A 21,781-nucleotide genomic window follows, 5' to 3' on the forward strand; every position below is an offset into this window, starting at 1 on the left:
GAGAGAGAGAGAGAGAGAGCACAAGAAAAAAAGCGTGTGGGAGGGAGAGACAGAGAGAGAGAGAGTTGGAGAGAGAGAGAGATCTCAGTAATACCTCTAGCTGCTTGCAATAATTGGTTCGCTTGGGAGAAAGACTGTTCACCCCAAGCCACACACACATTACAATAACCCTAAGTGCTTCTAAATGTTAACAGAAGTGTCCTTGGGTTGAAAGCAACGATTAGCTTTCTGAGACACGCCTCACACACACACACACACACACACGCGCGCGCATCTGCGCACACACACACACACACACACACACACACAACCACACACACAGTCACACACAAACAGGAACATGCCAGCACAAATATAACACATAGACGTGATACTCAGACACATATACGTATGTACAAATGGGCGCAAGCACGCACACACAGACACGAGTATAGAGTACAATTATATGTATACTCCTACTGTCTAGATTCATTTAATCATGATAACTATACAAATAACAACAGGTTTAGCACTTAAATCTGCAGTAGAACTAAACCAAAACAGATGTGGAACCAAAACCAAACGATATATGGGAAAACAGTTAGGCTACACACACAATATGGGATATGGGAACATATTGTGATTATTTATCAGCTGCAAACTGAATTGCAATTTGATAACTATTGCAGACAAAATTTCTCATTTCCTTATGACAAGACCAGGTACGATGTCAAATCAGCAGGCCACCAGGTCTGCTCAAAGAGATAACACTCCTGAAGAAAAGATTTTGTTTGCTAGCGCTATCTTGTTGTAAACAAGATACTCGCTGAAAAAATAAATAATTTTCCATACATAAATTTAGCTAGCGGAATCATAAATTTCACTGTGAGTTTTTGAAGCAGGTAGAGCCATGGTGTCACAGTCTGTGTGTGGGAGGATCATGGTTTCATGGTTACATTGCAACGTCAACACAGAGTGATGTTATTTTCCAAACAAGTTTTTTTTGTTTTGTTTTCTCGAGCTTTGAGGTATCAACTCAAAAAACCCTAAGGTATGGCAACAGCCCAGCACTGTCACTTGCCATTAAAAATTCAAAACCTGCATATATCAACAAAACTTGGAGCAATGCCTTGATTTGGGGAAATTATTATTAGGCCTGCTGCTGTGTGATAAATTAGTAGATGTAGCTCACCAAGCTGTCCAGCAGTGAAGCAAACAGCTTACCACTGGCTCATGCTTCATGTGGAAATGCAAGTGTGCTTGGTCAAAATAATATAATTGCAGCCAAAACAAATGGGCGCACTGACCGCATTTGGGAGTGACGCACCACCTGAAACTGGAAACAAGTTACATAAATATTCCTCTGTCCAGGATTGGCTGAGCAAAGAGGAGCCGGAGCCACTGGACGATTACAGTGTTTTTTTTCCTACAGTACCACTCAGGTACTGGTGTTTTCAGGTCTGGGGTCGTCATGAACAGCACAAGAAGCATGAATGTCAAGGTATGCCAACCAAGTAAATGTTGTGACCTAGTCATGATGTGACCAAATAAATGTCATGCTTGGATGATCAATTATTTAATGAAATGAACTGTAATCAGCTGATTATAATTGATTGATTGCTTTGGTCTTGCTCCTCCTCCTCATCCCAGTATTCCCTCTGTTTAGGATGGAAACAGGAGGAACTAGTTTGAACTTCTTGATGTCACTATATGTCTCTCTAAATCTAAAAAATCTTTTTCTCTTCCTCCTCCTCCTCCTTGTCTTCCTCCTCCTCCTCCTCTCCCTCCTCCTTGTTTTACTTGGAAGGCAATTTATTTTCAACATTATAACGAATGGATGAATAGTTCAAAGTTGGACTCAGTTGAAATAAGGTTCAAGGTTCAAGCTTTAAGTCCAGTGCCATGACTTGGCATCAACAAATAACACCCATGTGAGCCCTGATTGCTAACTTGGCCATTTTGGAAGCTACTTCAAACCTCATTTATTGAAGCAAATGTTCAGTTTTATTGTATGGCTAAAAAGGAAAGATAAATCTTGCAAGGATGTGAATTTAAAACTACAAGTGACCCGCTGCATCAGAGGTCTGACAGCAGCGTATGTTCAGCCAACCAGAATCAGAGTATTCTGTCTGCACAGAGTCAGCTATATTAAAACCAAACACGGTTAATAAACTGACATGACAATAACTGACATATTTGACTTCCAACTGGTCAATTTCTTTACATGTCGCTTTAATAATGTGGTTTGATAACATGGTAATGTGAATTTCAACAAGATCATTACAAAATGGAGGGGAAAAGAATGGGCATTCAATGAATATATTATGGCATACAATATTACACACACACACACACACACACACAATCCCTCTCTTTCTCTTCTCTTCCTCACATCCTCTCTCTCAAGCACACACACACACACACACACACACACACACACAAACGAGCACAGTTCCACTTTCACTGGTATAATAATGCATATTTGATCTGAAGTCACAGAGTTATGAATTATACAGATGGAGCAGCCTACACAGGACTTAAAAGCTATGTCTGTGTGTGCGTGTGTGTATGTGTGTGTGTGTGTGTGTCTGAGGGAGAGGTAAAGGGAGACAGAGAGATTAACATATAGACATAGCAGGCCAGCAACACTTTTGTCAGAAACAAGAGTTGAATTTTGGGGGGGCGGGGAGCATCCTGGTGGATCAATTGGCTAAAATGCAAACCATGTCACTGCTTTGTCCTGGGTCTGAATCCGGTCACATGTCATTCCCTTCTCTCTCTCCCCCTTTCCTGTCTCTCTTCACTGTAAGCTATCCAATAAGGCATGAATGTCTAAATCAACTTCAAAAAAGAGATGAATTTTGGAGTTTACACAATCACTCACTCACACGCATTCTATAAGTGAAGTGCAATCGGATGGAATGTAGGTTTACTTTACAGAGTAGCTACTGTGTGTGTGTGTGTGTGTGTGTGTGTGCGTGTGTGTGTATGTGTGTGTGTAGACACATATCTCCTCAAATTAAAACAAAAAACAATATTCCTACACTGTGCCTTTGTACCGTCGTATTGTGTCTATGAGTATGTTGTATTGGTTCTGCTCCAGTGTGGCTTTGGACCACCCATGGAGTAGAAAATCCCTTTAATTATTTAAAACGGGTGTTGTGCTAAAACGTAGAACGCTCAGTGTCATAATGAAAATTGTTTATCTGACCGCTGAGCAAGCTAATGGACATAGAGCACAACATATTAAAAACATAGCAGATAATTGTCTCCCAATCATCCTAATATCCCAGAAATGAAGAAGAGTATTACTATTTACTATTACAAAACGCAGTATATCAATGGGCAAAAAAACAAAAAACAAAACAAATCTTTGCCTTTAAGTTTGTTATCATTCAACATATCTAAAGTATAGAAAGTGCAGTCTGTAAAAGTGTTAGGACTTGTTATCTATCTACAATGATAGAAGTTACCTACTATCCCTTATAAGCACCATAATTTGTTTGAATTTTGGACTATCAATCATTTTGTGGGAGTTGTCGCTTTTTACAAATGGTGACTATCTCATGAACAAAAGTATTCTTGCAGATATATCATCCGTGTCATGCAGAAACCGCATGTCTATATGTTATTTTTCTGGAAATGACAGCTAGAATTGTCTCCTACTCGTAGAAAATGTTTCATGGCCCTGAAACCAGCCGAAACCACTGATAATGTGTTGGAAAATGTCAGAAAATTGAGCGTTGGGAAATCACAGTTTTCCTGACTCTGTGTACATATGAGGTTTCTGCAGGATATTATTATCCGCCAGAGTGCTCTTCGTAACATAATGAAGCATGGGTAGCGTTTTTAGGCAGTAAAGACAGACGGCTATAATAAAGAAGGCAATATTGCCTTCTGGATGGATGGGGATATGCAAGTGGGACTTAATTAATGAGGACAACAGCCGGCTGCAACAAAAACACAACTCTTAAATACAAATACTGTTAGCAGTGACATAAACCCACCTAAAGTCGGTTTACCCACTTTTTAATTTGCGGAATAGAGTTCACATATCTTTTTATAGGCTGACATTAATATTTATGACCTTAATGAATAGTATACATCATGGTAAGTAGCCTAGTAACAAACTGATGTAAGCTATATGAACATAGTTTCTTGAGGAAGAAAAGCATAAAATAATGTTTTTGCCCTGCTCATGTCTATTTTATTTTCTGCACCCTTATATCCTTTTTTCTCTTCCTTATCCCCTCTCTTGCTCTATCTCTCCACCCTGTTGTCCTCTTCATCCCTCCATCTCATCTCTCTCTGCCTTGTTCTCTCCTACCAAAACCTTCATTTTCTGTCCTCGTCTTCCTGCAGCTTCTCTCTCCACAAAATTTCTTTCCTCTTTTTGCCTCTCCCATTTTCACACTCTCCTTCCCACTCTCTGTCTGCCTCTTTCCATATCACTCCTCCTCCCTCTGTCCTCTCTCCCTTTATCTGTCTCTCCTTTTCTCTCTTCTCTTTCCTTCCTAAAATCCTCTATCTCTCCTCTGTAAATCCCCTCTCAAATTAGTAATAAATGAAATAGAGAGGATTAGAGACAATGCGATCCTCTTTTTAATCCACCATGTATCCTTAAAGGGATACCTTCATTAAAAGGATACCTTCACATTTTGTCCTCACTTGCATCTAATGCCCCGAGGTTTCAATAAGAAACGCTAACAATGCTAACAAGCTGTTAGGGAAGTGTAAATGCTTTTTTGCACAAGGTGACAAGTGTATGGTGAGGGGAAAATAAAAATCTCAAATTTAAAATACCCTTTACACAGGATACCTTCGTCAATCGAATACATTGGCTGTTGAAATTATACTTATTTTTCTTTGCCAGACAGCAGCTCCTTTGTTCGCAGCTACAAATGGCAGCAAGAGCCGTAGCAGTAGTAGTAGCAATAGAAGCAGCAGTAGCGGTAATAGTAGTGGTAATAGTAGTAGTAGCAGTATAAGTAGTAGCAGTATTAGTAATAGTAGTAGCAGTGTAAGTAGCATTGTAATAGTAGTAGTAATAATAGTAGCAGTAGTAGCAGTAGTAGTAGTAGTAGTAGTAGTAGCAGTAGTAGTAGTAGTAGTAACAGTAGTACTAGTTGCAGTCGCAGAAGTAATAGTAGGCTAGTGGTAGTAGCAGTAGCAGTAGTAGTAGTAGCAGTAGTAGTAGCAGTAGTAGTAGCAGTAAAAGTAGTATTAGTAACAGTAGTAGCAGCAGTAGTAGTAGTAGCAGCAGTAGTTGTAGCAGTAGTTGTAGCAGTAGTTGTAGCAGTAGTAGGAGCAGTAGTAGGAGCAGTAGTAATAGTAGTAGTAGCAGTAGCACACCTGGGAAAGCCCACAGAAAACCCACGCAGGCCCATAGGTGGGAAAATGGCATGTGCCTTGCATGGGCACACCCACACAGGGCCCACATGTGCTTTCTGTGGACTGGCCCAAGTGTGGGCAGCCCACAGAAAACCCACACAGGCCCATAGGTGGGAAAACGACATGGGCCCTGCATGGGCAAAGCCACAGTGGGCCCTTGTGGGCCCCAGGCCACACTGCCCACAAAAACCCCACAGTGACCCCGCTGGGGCTTGTTTGCTGGGTAGCAGTAGTAGTAGCAGTAGTAGTAGTAGCAATAGTAGGAGCAGTAGTAATAGCAGTAGCAGTAGGAGCAATAGCAGTAATGGTAGTAAAAGTAGCAGTAGTACTAGCAGTAGTAGCAGTAGCAATAGCAGTAGTAGTAGTAGCAGCAGTAGTAGCAGCAGTAGTAATAGAAATAATAGCAATAGTAGCAGTAGTAGTAGTAGTAGCAGTAGCAGTAGTAGTAGTAGTAGTAGTAGTAGCAGTAGTAGTAGTAGTAGTAGTAGTAGTAACAGTGGCTCCCATCAGCAGTCATTTTACAATGGCCATTTACAATCCATCTAGTAAGCATACGGTGCAGTTTTTCATTTTCACTGTGCTTCTGAATTTAAAAATTAAGATAAGCATCATGCAGGTTAGGGATGAAAGGACAGAAATGGACAGGACTCAGAAATTGGATAAGAGGAGAGGAGAAAAGACAGACCAATGAATGAAAGGGTGAAATGAGGGAGAGACAGGCGAGAACTAATCCCTTTTCCCATCTTCCTCCTCCTCGCTCTCTTTATCTCTGCTCTTTTATTGTAACCTCCTTAGCCCCACTGCCAAAACCCCTTCCTTCCTCTTCATGTCTCCTCTTCCCTCTCTTAGTACCCCACACCCCCTCGTCCCACCCCTCTCTCTCTGAGGTTAAATGACCCCACTCAGTATAAGAGCATCATCAGGGGGATGAGATAACCTTTTATTCCATCCTTTTAATCTCTCTCACAGACTCTCTCTCTTTGCATCTCAGTGTCTCCTTCTATCCCTCTTTTCGCCCTTTCTGTCAGTCTCTCCAGTATCTGCCTGTGTGCGTGTGTGTGTGTGCGTGTGTGTGTGTGCACGCATGTGTGTGTGAATGTTTGCATGTGTGCAGCAGGTTCCAATTCCAATGTAACTAGAAGAGATTTCAATTATAAGCAACCCTTCCACACCTCCTCTCTCCCTCTCTGAGACAAATTAATGTGTATGAATATTACATTAAAAGTATAAGTAAAACATTGTTTTCATCACCTCCTCTCCCTCTCGTCTCTCTCTCTCCCCTCCAGGAAGTGATTATAATCTCTGGTCACGCAGGTGTGAGATGGCTGAGGAAAGTGCTTGTGTCAGAAACATTTTTGAGTTATTGCGCTCCCTTATTGGAACTCATCATCTCCTCATTTCTGGGCAGCGGCACAAGATTGTGGTTGTACTGCCGGACTGCGGGTCAGCTCCCTGGCGTGAGTGTGTGTATACACTGTACATAACCCCCCACCCCCTTCCCCTGCAGCCACTCCCCCAGGCTGCTGCTATAAATAAGAATGCATTAAAAAATTAACCTGCCTGCTTAAATTAGGGCTAAAAATACTCCAATAATGCAAGCCTTGTATTTGTCTTTGGAGTGTGTTTTCACAGATAGATAGATAGATAGACAGACAGACAGACAGACATGCGTACATACAGACATTTATGTGTAGACTGATAGGTTTTACAGAAATCTTGTATCTTCAATGTTGACCTTTTTAATTGACAGAATACATTGTCTCCCTCACATGTAAAAAAAAATGTTTCATGCTCTCTGTACTTGGATCAAATCATATACTGACAATTTATGAGCAATATACAAGCATTGTAAATGGATAATTTAGCCAACAATTAAGGCCGTTATAGACTGGAGGGTTTTTTTGGGGCAACATCACAGGACTATGTTCCTGCCAACAGTATCGAAGTGAGACATGGGGCAAATACGCTGGTGAATTTCCATGTAATAAATGCTATATGTCATGTGCCACGGCCTTAACACAGGCTTTTACCAGCAGTAATCTGTCATTACATTGTTGTTCCTCATATCACACCATGCATCATGCACTTAAGATGCAGGCCAAAGGTTCTTTATCTTTGCTGATGGCAATATTGTGTATTTCAAACGTTTCAAAATGTTGCCCATTTATCATTGCCTTAATGATGACATTTTGTCAAACACATTTCCAGTTGGAAACCTATTACTGTTCATCTCCTCTAGGACTGCAATTCATCAAAGGGATTATGGCAGTAGATCAATGACCAGGAACTGGATAATAAAGGACAAAACAGTGTTATGAAATTTTATCTTCATCTCTGATGCTTGTCTCTCTGTGTGTGTGTGTGCGCACGCATGCTTAAATGCCTCTACAGTGAACGTATTCAACTAGTACACACACACACACACACACACACACACACACACACACACACACACAATGGTGATTGGAAAATGGTGACTGGCTGAGGAGACCCTTGCTGTGTGCTCCACAAACGAAAAAAGACGTGATTGGCTACTCTTATGTAACAACCTTGTCGGCCCTGATGCTAACTCGTTACCATAGCAACAGAATTAGCTCCCTCTGTGACTGTCTCTGTATGTCTTTCGCTCTCCCTCTCTCTCCTTTATTCCTCTCTGTCCTCACCTTTGTTCCTATCTCTCTCCTCCTTCTCTCTTAGGTTTAATCCAATTAAATGGGCTTCATTGAAATGAAATATGCAACTGCGCTCTCTTCCTCTCTCCTTCCCTCCAGTCCTCTCTCATCTACTTCTCTAACTTCCAGCCACTTCCTCTCTGCCCCCCCCCCCCCCTTAGCTCAATCTCTCATTCCCTCAGGTCTCTTTCATCACATCTTTTCACTCACTTCCGCCCACCAGGTTTCTCTACTGCTCATCTCTCTCTCTCCGTCTCTCTCTCTCTCACTCTCTGTCTGGCCTTCTCTCTCCCCATTCCTCTCTCTCATCCCCTGTCAATCCATCTCTCTTTGAACAACAGATTAATTAACAGATTATTTAATTATTTCTGCCTGTTGTCTTTTTCTCTTTCCTCCTCTCTCTTTTTCCACCTCCCTCTGTCATTCTGTCCCTCATCTCTGTCAACCCATCTTTGAATGAAAGCAGATTAACGATGGATTGATCACCAGTACGTCTCTCTGTCCCGCTCCCTCTCTCTGCCGCTCTCTTCCTCTCACCCCTGTCATTCCCTCTCTCAATCTCAATTCAGTTCAATTCAAGGTGCTTTATTGGCATGGAATACGAAAGTACTTATTGCCAAAGCAAAGTTAACAAATTCAAATGACAGTAATCAAACTAACGAACAATAAATATGCAATTGATGTATCATGTGTCAATCTCTTTGAATGACAGAGTAACATATATTAAATTAACTGAAGATTAACTAGCAAATCTCTGTCTGGTCCTATTCTCTCTTTCTTCACCCTTCTCTCTCTCTTTCTCTCTCTCGCTCTCTCTCTCTCCCTCTGTCTCACACTTCCACCCACCATCCTCGCTCTCTTTGTGTCTCCCTATCAATCTCTCAACACCTCTCTGAACACATTAATCTCTAATTCTTTCTGCGGTTGTCTGTTGTGGATCTCTCTTTCCCTCTCTCCCCTTCTCCCTTTTGGTCTATCTCTTTCCAAACAACAGATTACCAATAGATTAATCACTGACAGATTCATCTCTGTCCCTTCTGCCCATCGCTTATTCTGTATTTCTCTTTCCATCTCCCTCAAACCTGTCAATCCATCTTTTTCCAACGACTCCAGACTAATTAACGGCACAGTAATTAACAACAAATTAATCTCTCATTATCTCATTTTTTCTTTCTCCTTCATGGCAGCTTTGCCTTCATCATGCATCACAATGTGTGCACGTGCATGTGTGTGTGTGTGTGGGAGAGAAAGAGAGAGTAGTTGTGTGTGTGAGTGTGTGTGTGTGTGCATGTAAGAATAAACCAATTTCCCCTTTCTCTTCCTCTGCCCTCACCACTTCTCTTTGTCCGGCCGCTCGCTTTCCTCATTCAGTCCCGCTCTCCTCTTTCCACCTCATTTTATTCTTCTCAAACTTGAAAATTATTTACTCCTCTTGTCTCTGCTCTTCCCTTCATTACACTCTACAGAAAATCAGCCTCAGAAATAACCAGAGTCAAGGCCAAACCACATGTGTGTGGTGTGAAAAAAGAAGAAAGGGAATGAGGCTATGCGTCAAACTACAGACCTTGAACACAACAGAAAAAAATTCATAGTCAGTCAGATTTAAGGATGTAATGCAATATCTCTGATCATGCCTTATATTAGCCAAGGGGCGATGTTACAGGGACAAATCACCTTAGATCCACACAGCCATCCCAGGAATTGTGGGTACAGCTAGATAGCTGATGTTCCTACCACTTTCTCTTTGTGCTTATTAGAATTACAAAGTTATCAATTCAAAACATTTTACAATCCTTTGACAATGAAAAATGCCTCAGTACTGTGTAAGAGTCGACATAGTCAACATCAGGATGGGCCAACAAAATAACAAAATGTTTCAATTTGATTCACCATCTTTCTAGAAATATGTTGTTTTTGGATTGGAATATTCAGGATTGGGATGAGTGTGTACCCTGCTGTTGTTAAAGACAATAATTAGAATTTCATGAAGTTAAAAGGGCTGCGATATAACTTGGGCCAAACTGAACCATGTTTTAAAGGTGAACAGTCAAATCTCAATCTTCACCAATGAAGAGATGCTACAATGAGTGATGTGATTTCATCTGTTTGTATCAGTTAAAACCCATAGCTGCTGCATTTTGAACAAGCTGTTATTGGAAGAGACTTTTGATTGATGCCAGAATAAAGAAAGTTACAGTATAGTCTAAATGTGGGGAGATGAAAGCATCTCCAAGTTGTTGTTCCCAACTGAAAAAAGCAAGTCTGCACTACTCTCTTAAAGGGATAATGATCAGTAGGAACACCAACAACATCCTCAACGACTCCTCCTTGACTCCTCCATAAATCTCTGACACATGATGCCACCCCACCCCCCTCCCCTCCCCGTCCCCTTGACCTTCAGTCGCTTGTCATTGCCACAAACAACAAAGTCACATTTTCCACAACAGAGGTGAGTAACTAAAAATGTGTAGTGAATATATCACAATACAAAATACTGTAAAAATAATACTGCTTTGTCATTTGTTTTTTTGGCTAGAGAACAAGGTTTTTTAGCCTCAACAACCCTATCAACCTCCCACCGGTATTTTATGGTCATTTTGTGCTATGGGGCAGTAAAAATCCTACTTTTCCCTTTAACCCTGTTCATCAAAGCTTTAGTCAGCATTAAAAAATTACTTCCAAATTTATAGCAGTTGGCTTCATATTGGCTGGCAGAGCGCCTATATCATTATGAATCAGATCAAAGGTGTCTGAGTGGCCAAATTATGCTACTTCTGCTTTGTTTTCATTCAGCTGCAATACATTTGTCACATGCAGCACTTTATGTCTTTATGAGGCATTTATTGATAATGCCTGGGTCGCTAGAGTCAGTGGATTTCAGAGGTAGATTTGTTTTTCCGGTGTTCCTCGCTGTGTGTATCAATAACCATTTGCCTTTGATGGAATCCACGCTCCACCAGTGTGTTTGCGATTGTAGGTAAATGTCACACGTCTTACATAACGCTGTAAGCACAGATTCTCATTAGCAAGACCCCGGTAACTATGGCAACGAGCATCATCAACGACCCTCGATGCAAGTTATGCTAAAAAGGCCAAGAGGTTGCTATGACAACTGGAAGGAAAACAAGGAGAGAGAAAGTTGGAGCCGGTTTTATGACACACATACACACACATCCACACACACACACACGTAAGGAGAACAACCGACAGACACACACAAACACATTTTGTAATAAAAAGAAAAATGAGCATCAACAGTAGTAGTTTTTCATTTCTGTTCTCTTTCTATTACAATCATTTGGTGCTCCAAGTCCATCCCACCACAAACAAAAAAAAGCAAAACCTCTCTCTCTCTCACTCTCTCTCTCACACACACACACACACACACACACACACACAGTGAGACTGTAGTGACAGCCTGATCACAGCTTGGTAGAGCAAATGCATGTGAATGTTGATCAGGAATACTATCTGAACATTTTGTTCTTCCACAGTAGAACCTGTTACAATAAACCTATTCCATTTTGTCTATTCAAAAAGTGGATTTTTCATTTCCTGCATACCTCTATCTTGCTCTCTTTCCCTATCTTTTTTCTATCTGTCTTTCTATCACTCTTCCCTTTTCTCTACATCTTTAAGAGTATCTTCAAGGTTGAGGTTTTAGAGAGAACAAATGCACCGCAAGACCTGAGTTCACCTGCGCTCTCTCTAAGCCTGTGTTTTGGGAATTTAATGTATCACAGGAAAAGGAGAAGCTATCCAGGACCCTGTGTGGACCCTGCGGCCCGTCTGTGTCTGGAACATGACAGGCTCCTGCCACCTGTGTGTGCTAATTAGAAAATGAAGTGGCAAGAGAAGTGTCTCCCACCATCTTTTAATCATGGACTGAGACGGAGCAAGACATTCAATTGTACAGCCAGACAGATCATTAATTACTAGACATACTCAATGAAACAAAAAAAAAACACTTTACAGTAGAAACTTTAGTTACTCAGCTGAAAAATGTAGTGAGGTCCAAGATTTCAAACACATGCAATGCATACAAATATCAAAAGGAAAAACTAATTTGCTGATTTGAAGAGGACACAAACAAACCAAACCCACACCAACACTCATGCACCAGAGGGTGATATGATATTGAATTAAGAGATGTAAATAAAATTGATCCAGTCTTTTCCAGGCTTTTCCACCGCATAATAGTCCATACATCCATACTGATCTCCGTTCCAGCGCGTCCTGTCTCCTCTCTCCGCTGCTGTCGTCTCCACCGCGCCCACGGCCCGCATCGATCCTCCCGATCCAAGCGGCAGGAGTTCTAGTACCCATCGGTGCTGTTGGGTCCGTCGGGACCCCCGCCGAAATCTCGGCCGGATCACTGGGAACAAATCGGCGCCCAGCTATCGGCACCAACCATGGCCCCGGGAAACTTCGGGAAGGTCGGAAATAAGCCCTCGGCTCGATGAAACCTCCATGCTTGTCTGTGTCTCTCTCTCTCCGCCGACAGAACAGAGGACCTCAGGTGGACTGAGCTCGCGCATATGCATCAACATAAACGGTGATATGATATAACTGTATAGATTCTACTTTAGCTTCAGCTTACATGCATGATATTGGTCAGCCTGCTTACTGTGTGGGAGAAACGGGCTCCTGATCTCAGCGGAGATACAAGATGGCAGAGAAAGCGAAACTTAAATTTCTGGCTCTGTGATCCTATGATGTGCCACGTGCCACGGCCGACCAATGGTGTAACTTGATCACTCAGTCAGTCAGTCAGTCACTCAGTCAGTGACAGACATTCGCGTTTGTAGGGCTGGCCCCGCTGTTGTGGTCCAGCCAAAAATACATATATTTGAAATTCACCCTCAGCTGTCAGTCAATACATAGATCAGTAGCACTGTCAGTGGATGAAGTCAGATCAAATCAGGGTTAAACCAGATTCCACGTGGTTTCTCCCCGTTTAGACAGCAATGAAATGATGGAGTGAGTGTGAGTGAGTGAGAGAAAGAGAGAGAGAGAGAGGAGAGACAGAGGTTAAGTTGTTTTTCATCTCACTGTACGATCGATGAAACACAAGACCCGTTCCCACAGTCCTGACGACACACACATGCAATCACCCACCCACCCACCCACACACACACACACACACACACACATCAAACTACATAAACAGCAAAAAAAACAAAACACAAACTCCTGAGGCATCAACTTTTGCTTTTTCATTCAAGGTGAATCAAACTACAAATACAGAGGAAAGACTTCTGAAATTTCTTGAGAAGTGCTAAGAAATATCAAAAAAAGAAAGAGTTGCCAACTAACATTAGAAAGTGGAGATAATCAATCTTAAACACGTAATATCCATGAAGGCCAGGCAAGTGATAAAGGAGAAGATCTTGCAAGACAATCCAGAGACTCTTCTCCCCGACTACAGCCATCAGGAAAGAGTCAGGTGCAACCAACCTCATTCTTACACAACACCCAGTGTGTCAGTTAAAGCTGAACAATTAATTGAAAAAAAATCGAAACCGCAATATGAACATGAAGCCTCTGCAATTTTCAAATCGCAGAGGCTGCAGTGAATTGTTTAAGAGAGAGGGGTGTTCAGAATTGACTTCTAAACAAGCTATTTTATTTCTTTTTAATGCTCCATGAATCAAGTACAATATTGGTGAAAACCTTTCATCATACTCAAACTCAGTAACTCCTACACACTGACATCTATTTTTTTTGTTCTACTTTCTTTCTAGTTCTTGAACAATTTCAAAGTTCTAAAAAATTTATGACAAGAAAAACTTGGTGGTGATATGAATCACAGTTTGAATAAAAATTGCAATATTCTGTCAAATCACAATTGGATTTTTTCTCAATATCATTCAGCCCTAGTGTCAGTGTCATCATACTGCCATGTCTGCTGCTATGACATGTACAAACAACTAAATAAATAAACAAATAAATAAATAATCAGGCATTAGTAAAGGAGGGCAACTGACTCTGGAAGGAGAAGAGGATTTCAAGATGACGATAACTGTCGACCATAATAGAACGGTGACGATACTAGAGGAAAGACTCGAGCCACAATGACTTCTAGAGCAAATTCCTCCTTTTGAAATCAGAAGCCCAGAAGCTAAAAAAAGAAGCAGGTGTGAAGGCCAACACAGAGGTCCTGTCCCACCACTCTCCTCCCCATCACTGTCCCAGGACCCTGCTCCATCACCCTCCCAGGATGCCTCACCCCTGATACAGCAGCTTCCTAAAGGACAGTCTAGCTGAGCTGGAAAGAAACTGTGTGTCCTCTTTAAAGAAGATACCATCAGCAGTCTCAGCTGGTTTTACAGACAGCCCAGCAATCCTATTATGGATTACTCCAACAGCTCCGCTCTGCTGCCACGCAGCTGGAGGAGTCCAACCAGGAGCTACAGCAGGAGCTGGCGGGAGTTCATGGAAAAATCAACCTTTGGATATCCTTACACTGTTAGATATAATCAATCATCAATCATCAATTTGTTCTATTCAAAACATTCCAGGAGTTATTTTGTGATGAAGTACACTGTAAAAACGAACACGTTGGCTCAACTTAAAAAAATAAGTAACCCGGCTGCCTTAAAATCTTGATTTGAGAGAGCTAAGGATGTCTAGTTCTTTCCACTTCCATGTAAGTTCCTACCACTCACAATAATAAGTTAAAGTGACTAATCTGAAACTGATAAACAGTTAGATCAACTTGATATTTAAAGTTCAATCAATAACATTTTTAGTACTACTAACAAGGAAATTCAAGTTGTAGGAACTAAATGCCTAGTTTAGGTGACATTACATTATGAGTCAAACCAACAAACATGCATTTCTATCTTTTGTTGCACAAACAAGGAAACATAAGTTATTTCAACTAAGCACCTTAGTTTAATCAACATAATATTTTAAGGCAGCCAGGTTACTTTTTCCAGTATAAGTTGGCCTAACTGGCAATCTTAAGTTTGATCAATACCTTGAATAGCATTATTTGCCAAGTCAACTAAATCACTTATTTTCTAACAGGACTGAGTGGAATGCATTCATAAACAAGAAATCACTTAAAAAAAAAAAAATAGTATTTATTTTGATTCAAGTTCATAACAAATGTTTTTTTTTTTTTTCAAAATCAGAGTTCAGGCATTATAAGATTCTTAACAACATGCAGAAAAATGCCAAATCTTAAAAGATTTTTTCAAATTGAGAATCCTCTCCTCCAGGATCACAGCAAAGTTAACGGCGTCCTTGGCGAGCAGGTCTTGTTCACCTCCAGGCTCTTTAGTGATGAAGAGTAGGCCAACGTCCACTCCCTTCACAGCTTCCTCCTCCGAATCAGTAGCCTAAAGATCATTATGTATTAAATTATTGTGTGTGTACCATTTTCCAAACTTCATCATGTAAAGACTCTGGCACAACCAGGACAGCATTATGATATATCCTCAAATTAACACCAAATGACTACTCCGAAGGAGAGCAATATGATACATTTTTATATTAACACAGAGACTAGAGTTAAAACCCTTTAACGAGGAGAGAAAACACATGTCCCTTTTTCATGAGAAAATAAATAGTTGTAAGACACAGAGTCTATATGTCTTTTTTTATCACTGTCCCTCATTGTATTGTGTAATGGCCGTTACATCCATTGGGTGACAGCGCAAAAAACAAAGTCCACCACAAGACTGTAAAAAAACAAAAGTCGACTGGTGCCGCTCCATGGTCTAAAACATCCCTCATCTTAACATGGAGTGTGAATGAATGAATGACTGAATTTGTAGGTAAATAAAATATTTTCAATTTCTAGAAAGTTTATCACATGTACCATCAAGTTATAGGTAAATGTCATGTAGATGTCATGTAAAACATATTTGCTGTAAAGCTGCCTGATTAGGGTATAAAAGCTAGCGCTGTAACTATATAAACAATGGCTGACTTAGTTACTGTTCTATGTAATGTTAGCAACATTTACTGAGTTAAAAATATTAATTCTGTATAGTCAATGATAAGTTATCCTAATCGCCTGATTAGCCAACAGAGAAAATAGAAACTGGAGAGGGTTTTTGTGGTCCTTGAAACTCAGTTTTAAAGAGTGACTACACACATGGTCATTTCGGTGCTCTAGTGGTTGATATATTGCCCCACACCAGTCTGTGATGTCAGAGTACCTTTTTTTTCTAGACAGAAGTATACTGACATCACAGATTGGGGTGGGGCAGATTGTGGAGCAGGGTGAAAATATCAACCAATAGAGTACCAAAATGACCGTGTGTAGTTAATCTCCACAGTGCGTGTGCCGTGGCTGTTCACTGTGTTTTACTCACTACCATTCAGGAACCTGCTGATTTTATTTTCTAGTCATATTATGCTTCAGTAAACCAGAAATATTAACATTTTACCTTTAAGAAAAAATAAATTCCATATGCATTTCTTAGTGTGCCCTTCAAAAGTGTTATGTGTAACGCACCTCTCAGACTTTGTGAAGTTGGAGGGATCCTTTCTCAGGTAGTGAGGCAGTCCAAGCAACACTGCAGCTCTGCTCTTCTGGTTGGAAGTCTATAACACAGAAGAACAGTAAAGGAAGTCAAATCAAGACCTGAAGATGGAATGTAAGCATGCTTGTGTAGGTTATTTTTGACAGGATAAGTAACAAGAAGGTAAATAACAAAATACACAGGAGAAAAACACCTCAAACAAACTAAAGTCTGTCTGTCACTGCTCTAGCCGCGCTGTAAACACAGCTGGTGGACCTAAGCATCCGCAACCAGAACGTGATTTGAGCACCGATTGAGAACGCACACGCAACTGAGCCAGCAGACATTTGTTAGTTTCTGATAATCACAAGGTAACATCGCCCCACGCTTACAAGTGATGTCACAACTTCAATCTTTGTTCAGTGGTGAGAAAGAATTTGATTAAGATCAGACTATCCTTACTTGAACATCAAGGGACTGAAGCAGACTGTGAAGCTTGGTCCTGCTGCTGGCTCACACTCTGTACAAGTCCAGCAGTGTTGGAAAATACTTGTCAAGTCCATCTAAGAAAGACTGGTGGAGATCAACAGAAACCAGAACTCTGCAGCAATCTGCAAAGAGAACAAGAAACTTCATCCAACAGGGGACAGGACAGGCTGCTCCAGACCACTCAATATGACCTCCAGCCCTGTAAAGAAAACAAGTCAATGTCAGATTGATATCTCCATATCTTGTGTAATTTCAGTCAAATCCACAATGTCATCCACAGCAAATACAGAATTACTGTTACTAAACTAAATTCGGCCTTTTAACAAATAAACCATCACTGACTAATATCATGCAGGGATAGACAATAAGTGAGAGCATTTTATCTTAATATCATCATAGATTAATTTAAACATCAATGCACTGACAAAGAGTGAAGCTTTGTAATGCAGCAGTAAACACATTGTTTTATATTATATCCATGTTAAGCTATCTGTTGATAAGCTTGCTAGATAAACAGTAGCTCTGTCCCAAATGGAAGAAAACATTTTTGGTAGCATTTCTTGGTAGGAAGTGAAACTTTTCACGTTTTAGGTTGTCTCAAATGTATAGGATCCATAGAAAGCATCCTTTCAAGGGACCTAATTTTAGCCAATTTTGAGGGAAGCATGCCATGGTTCCTTTAGCAACTCTGATGTCCCATAAAATATTGCGACCCTGGGGGAAGAATTCATATTCTTCACTGTAGTGCAGTCAGTTGTTTCTAGAAAATTAATAAAATCGCAGCAGATGTTTTCCTCGTTGCCCCGGACTGGTTAATGTTCCCCAGCTGGTTACCGGTCAGTAAAAAATCGGTAACTTAATCAGTGAGGGGCAAGGAGGAAAATGTTCTGAACACAAATCAATGAGGAAAGAATTCTGTAGTTAGCTAGCTAGCTATAAATAATATGAGGATTTGGCAACAGTTTTAACATTAGGTAGGATGGCATTGCATGTTGTAACTTACAAAAATATTTACCTGAAATGATTTGCTCTGTCTCGCTGTCCTCTCAAACTGCAATGATCCTTTTTTCTGGATGATGCATGTGGAGCAGGAGGGTATGTCCGTGTGGGCGTGTGTGGGTTGTCCAAGGCAGTTTTGCAGGGGCTACTACTCACACTTAATTGAGTCAACTCAGCAATTTAAGTTACCTGGACAGTTCTGATTTGACTGATGAGTTGACCACATTAAAACTTAAAATTTCAAGTAGGCCCAATGTTTTAGTCATTTTTAGTTGAACTGACTAAGGAAAAAGAATTGAGGTAACTAAAAGCCCAAATTCGTTTTTACAGTGTATTGTAATTTACTTTTTGGTGTAGCCACTTTCCCTGAACCTGCCTTGTCTTGTACTTCTACTTCAGTTAGTGATTTCCTCTTTCTCAGAAGGAAATCACCATCCTATAACTCTATTTGACAAAATCAGACTAACTTGTTAAATACAACACATTCAACCACAGTTTTAAGCCTTCTTACCACAAACAAATGGAAAGACGCCAGTATACCACAACTTGGCCATTGAAAAAGGTCAATTAATTCAAGAAAGATATGAATATCTCTGTTCACACTGAAAACAAAATGAGATTGAAGATGAGATGCATTTCCGTTAATATCCCCCTATCAGAGATGTGTATTTCCCATTTTTGTGATAGAATCAAGGGCGTTGTTGCCCAAACAGATAATGAAAAGATGAAAAATGTATTAGATAATGAAAAGATGAAAAATGTATTAGGCCTAGATGAGCACAATATGCTGTAGTATTGCTGCATGTTTTGTATATTTACGGCACAATTTCCAGATACAAACATGAATATTGACCAGTCAAACAGAACACTGCTTAAAAAAATGATGCAATTCTGTGATTTGTTTCTGTGTATGATTGTCTATTGCTATTTTGATTCATTTTGTTCTGTTAGAGTTAATCTGTAAATATTGTATACGTATATGAGCTTGTTCTTGCTTGTGTACATTTTCTCTTCATTCTTATTAATATCCATGAGTGCTTTGGTGACACAAGTACACGAGAGAGAGAGAGAGAGAGAGAGAGATAGACAGACAGAAAGATGTAACTGATGTAACTGCATGCCTTGTTAGCTTGACAGAAACGCTGAAGCAGTAAAGAACCAAAAAAAACCAGTCTTTCATTTCAATTTTGTCATTTGTTCCAGACCAGAGAAAGCTTGCAAAATTATCTAACATCCCCCCCCAAGCATCAAGGGAGCGGTCTAATCTGATCTGGAGGAAACATTTAGCCGGAGTTATGGCTGCTACGAGGAGATTTTCCAAGAGATCCTGAAGTAGCGGTTCACTTCCTTTTTCCACAAGAGGCACTTAAATGTTTCACCAGTCATGTATCATAAATAATGAACAGCTGCACATTTTGTCGCTCTGTCTTATCCTGTATTTCTCTCTCTGTCCCTCTCTCTCAAATTCAAATACAAAGAGGCTTTTCTGGCATGAATGTCAAAAAATTAACCGTACTGCCAAATTGGTGTGGAGTAAAATGTAGAAATTTGTATGAACACAATACATAAACACCATAAGAGAATTTATTTTGTTAGCGCATACAATAATTATGATTAGTGATACAAACTAGGATATTTGACATTAACTTCAAACAAGTCTCTGTTGCTCTTTGTCTTTCTCTGTCTCTCTCTCATAAACATCTACAGAAATAGAATCAAATCCATCTACTGATCAATCAGAGTGGACACACAGACATACACACACACACAGAGTTGAGTGAAATAGCCCCCTCATTTCTCTGATCAAAGAACATAAAGACACACACACAAACACCCCACCCACAAGATAGATTTACATACACAAACACACATGCATACACTTACTCTGTATCACTCTTTCACACACATATGCACACACATACACATACATGCACACAACATACAGCACACACATAGTGGTGTGTGAATTCTCCAGAAATAGCTCCATTTTATGCCGATCAATCAGAAAACATGCACTCAGACTCATAAACACAGAAACACACAAAAAGAGTACAACACGCACACACACACCCCTCCAAAATTAGGCCCATTATCTCCTAATCAGTCAGACAAACAACAGAGCCAATCAATTCTATTGATCTTGATGACATCATCACTCAATTAGCCAGCACGTCTCACCGGCCCCAGCCAAATTACTTGGCTGACTTTATCACCTGAAGACCCCAAACAGGTTGCAGACCTTCTGGTGGATCAAGATAAGGGCGCCAGTATGTTTAAATGAGCCTGGATCCCAATGTGTTGAGTGAGGCTCGACTTTGTTTAAACCTTCAAAACTCAACTCAAGCACCAGGGCTGGGGTCAATTCATGAATGAACTCATCAATTCTAATTTGACTGAGGAAAATGTAATTGTAATACGAAAAAACCTACAGGAAACAGAAGCGGAACCGAATTGGAATTTCAGAAAGTTGAATTTAATTCAGTGAAATTCCATGTTTTCTTGTTTTTTTCCCCCCACATCTCTGAGATTATGTAGTGTTATATATTTTCAATACTGAATATCAAAATGTTAAAGGTACCTTTCAGGTGGTATTTGATGCAAAACATGTAATCGTACTACATACATATTGAATGCATCTGATTTGTTTAACTGTCTTTGATTTGATTCATACTGTTTGATTTATAATGTTTAGCAAGTCAAGACAACCTCTCTTAGAACTCCAATACCAACTCCAGGAACTGAACTGGAATTTTCTATGCATTCTTAATTCAATTCACGAATGGCCCCAACCCTACCAAGCACACTAGACTAGTAGGGAGGCCAGTGGAGAACTTCAAACAAACACATGATGGACTGCATGTCCACAAGGGGACAACTGTCTCCCTAACATCAGTCAAAGAGCGCCCTAAAAGCGAGCTACCTCTTAGTGGGGCACGTAGCTCGGAGCAAGAACGCCTTCATGATCACTGGGGAATTAGTGCTGCCAGCTGCAGCTGATATGTGCTGAGAGATGATCGGGACAGCAGCTGCCAAAAAAACTGACTATACTGCTCTCAAATGACACACCGTCAGTCAGTAGTTCTCAACCTGGGGGTCGGGACCCTCCAGGGGGTTGCAAGATAATTTTGGGGGGTTGAGAGATGATTTATGGGATAGGAAAAAATATATTTTTAGCATACAAATTTGTTATCGTATCTATTTTTTCAGATTTTTCTTGTGAAATGCAGACTAGTTCTCAGCCTCTAGGTCTCCTCTGATGAATAATCAAAAGAAACAACCTGAAGGAAAATCATTCTTTGGTTGAACTGTTCACCGCTCTGCATGTACACGCCTGTGATGGGGGGTTGTGAGCAGGCATCGCCTCGTTTTAAGGGGTCACAAGCCAAAAAGCATGAGAACTGCTGCCATAGATGGAGTGTAGAGATGGGTTCTTCTCATTTAGAGAGACATAGAGAGCCAGGGTTGTCTTCAGGTTGCCTATATGAAGTGCCCAGGTAAAATAGCTTTGTATAGAGAACCAGCTATTGGAAAGAGTAAAAAAAAGTCCACATTTTGCCATACAGCTGGATGAGTCCATAGCAATACTGCTTCATTTTTGTGAGGTACTGGTGGGAGAGTAGTTTTCACTCAGACTTGCTGTTTTGTGGTGAGCTGCCCACCAGAACAACAGCTGAGGGGTGTTTTCGTTGTCTTGATGATTATTTCAGAGACGACAGACTTGAATAGAAAAACTGTGCTGGGGTATGTACAGACATCAATGACTGGGAGGCTCAG

General features: G+C 40.5%; 1 long non-coding RNA gene across 1 annotated transcript; it reads right to left on the reverse strand.

Annotated features, from left to right (window-relative positions):
- Positions 1-15,201: 15,201 nt before the first annotated feature.
- Positions 15,202-17,043, reverse strand: LOC139642414 (uncharacterized). The gene is made up of 3 exons (XR_011695045.1): positions 16,982-17,043; positions 16,513-16,601; positions 15,202-15,388 (listed from the first exon to the last, which is right to left on the reverse strand). It is a non-coding gene; the product is annotated as an uncharacterized lncRNA (long non-coding RNA).
- Between the last annotated feature and the right edge of the window lie 4,738 nt (positions 17,044-21,781).

Source organism: Centroberyx affinis, unplaced genomic scaffold, assembly GCF_046629955.1.
Source record: "Centroberyx affinis isolate AG114_WGS23_722 - 3 ecotype Tasmania unplaced genomic scaffold, CSIRO-AGI_Caff_v1 ptg000478l_1, whole genome shotgun sequence".
Taxonomy (NCBI): domain Eukaryota; kingdom Metazoa; phylum Chordata; class Actinopteri; order Beryciformes; family Berycidae; genus Centroberyx; species Centroberyx affinis.